The following is a 2,360-nucleotide window of genomic DNA, read 5'->3' on the forward strand; positions in this document are numbered from 1 at the left end:
ATATATATATACACACACACACACACACACACACACATATATATATCTGTGTGTGTGCGTGTATGTGTGTGTATACAGGAGTAAGAACTTTGGATTCGTTTGTCAAAACAGAGGAACTCGACATGAACGGTAGGTAACCTTTCGTTGTTTCCTCTCAATTTTTGAGAGTTCGATTGATTACTTCCTTGAAATTCCTACAAGTTGATGTTTGATGCTCAGTTGTGTATCTTATTGCTTTCATAATATTCATATTTGAATCAATGCCTCCATGGGCTATTTATTGATTGTTTAACTATTGCTATCTAGCTGTTTGTTCATTTCGATATTATATCATTGATATTCTCTAAATGATTATATTATGGGAATTTTGACTTGCTTCAATAATTCCATTATTGAGAATTATAGTATTCTTTCATTTAATAGTTTATCAATACTCTATATTTATGGATTATGCTCTACGTGAAGTAAGCTTCACTGACGGGTGGAAATGAAGGTGCAACCTAGTGGGGACATGTCCAGTGTGAGGACAAAATAAGAATTTCCTACAAGTTGAAATTCTGAATATTAGAAGTCAAGTATTCATATTGACATCTGTTATTTTATTTCAATCAATGATCATGATATGAGTATTAGTAGCTTATCACTGAGATCTATTCAAATTCAAATGCCTTATATATATTTCCTTTCTTTTATCCCTTTATATTATACTTGAAAATTTTATGGTTGTCTATTGGGTCTTAGGCTCACCCCTATTATTTCTGCATCTATTCACAAGTCGTACAGTTAATAAGGACAAGGGGATCGCATGCCCCAATGAAGAAGATTAGCTCCTGTGACAATCATAGTAGGAGTTATTTTATATTTACTTTTGTATTACTTTTCACTTATTGGACATGTACTAATGTGTATTGTATAGGGCTGGAAATGGTACACAATTCCATTCCAACCAATTCATGTACCAACCGTACAAAATACATTGGTATACCATCAAATCGGTACACGGTACACAGTATAGTATACAGTACCAGCTTCAAAATACGGTACGGTAGGTGGTACACATTTTTCTTCTACCGTGGTATATCGTACCTACCAACTTATATTATATTAAATTATTTAATATATAATATATATATATATCCTCACATCACATTTTTCTCTTTCTTGTCACCTGAATCTAGGTCTTTTGTCCTGTTTGCCTTGATTTCTACTGTTTTTAGCCTATTTTAGTCGAGATCTGAGAAAATTAGGGGTTTGAGGCTAGGATTCGTGTAGTTTCGGGTGGATGTGGGATTGTTTGGTGAAAATGATGGTTTTCTAAGGGTTTAGTTGATGCATTGCGCTGGTGATGCCTTTGATGAGTAGACTGCTCTTGATCTCTGTGGGTTTTTACAGGTTTTGGTGTTTTCTTTGGTGATTCTTAAAATTAAGTTTACTTTGTTTGGTAAAAGTTAGGATTTTGATAGATTTAATTATTGTTTTTGGTCAATTAAAGTTTTCTTGAAAGATAGGTTTCAATTTTGTTTACTTTTTAGCTTAGATTTAAGTTTAGGTTTACATTGAAGATCTTATAACTGTTCTATTTAAAAATCTTGGATTCAGGTGACTTGAGCAACATACTAAACATAGTTAAAATGGTAGCTTAAAATAATAAAGTGTTAGTTGAAATAATAAAGAAAGACAATATTCAATGGAACAATATACTTTGACTTCTTAGCAACTTGTTTTTCTTTCTATTCTTTTTGTATTCATGTGTATAATTGGTCTATTTTGGCAGTATAGCATTTTCGCGTTAAAACTGGTCATATTTGCAGTTTAAATTGTGTTCTAGACGCGGTTTCTTTTTCTTTCCTGTTTTAATGAAAAAATTGCTTGTGATTATTTGGCTTGTACCTAAATATAATTCTGTTAAAAGATGGTCATGGTCTCAAACATCTACCAATGTGATAATCTCCTGGTGATATCTACTAGAATACATGATTAACTTTTTAAGAAGTTAGTGTCAGTTGTCTGGTCTTTGATAAAAGTTCGTTTTTAAGAAGTTGCAGATACTTTACCAGGTGATATCTACTAGAATACATTGATACTGTGTGAAATCAGTTTTCTATTTTGTGAATTTTGTAATTGATATTTTATTCTTGTTCCATTGTAGGCAATGGATTCTTTTATGTCACAAAGTGGTACTGTGGGCTATTCAAGCTCAAGCTGCTCAACACCATCAGTTCCATCCAGTGAAAATGAAGAGGCCACTGCTGGTTTACATGCTGCACCTCTGCCACCTCTGCCACCAACTGCACCATCAGTTCCATCCAGTGGAACTGAAGGGACTCATGAAGGCAGCCAGTCTCGGAAGAGAAAAGAGC

The sequence above is a fragment of the Asparagus officinalis genome, chromosome 5 (assembly GCF_001876935.1).
Source record: "Asparagus officinalis chromosome 5, Aspof.V1, whole genome shotgun sequence".
NCBI lineage: Eukaryota > Viridiplantae > Streptophyta > Magnoliopsida > Asparagales > Asparagaceae > Asparagus > Asparagus officinalis.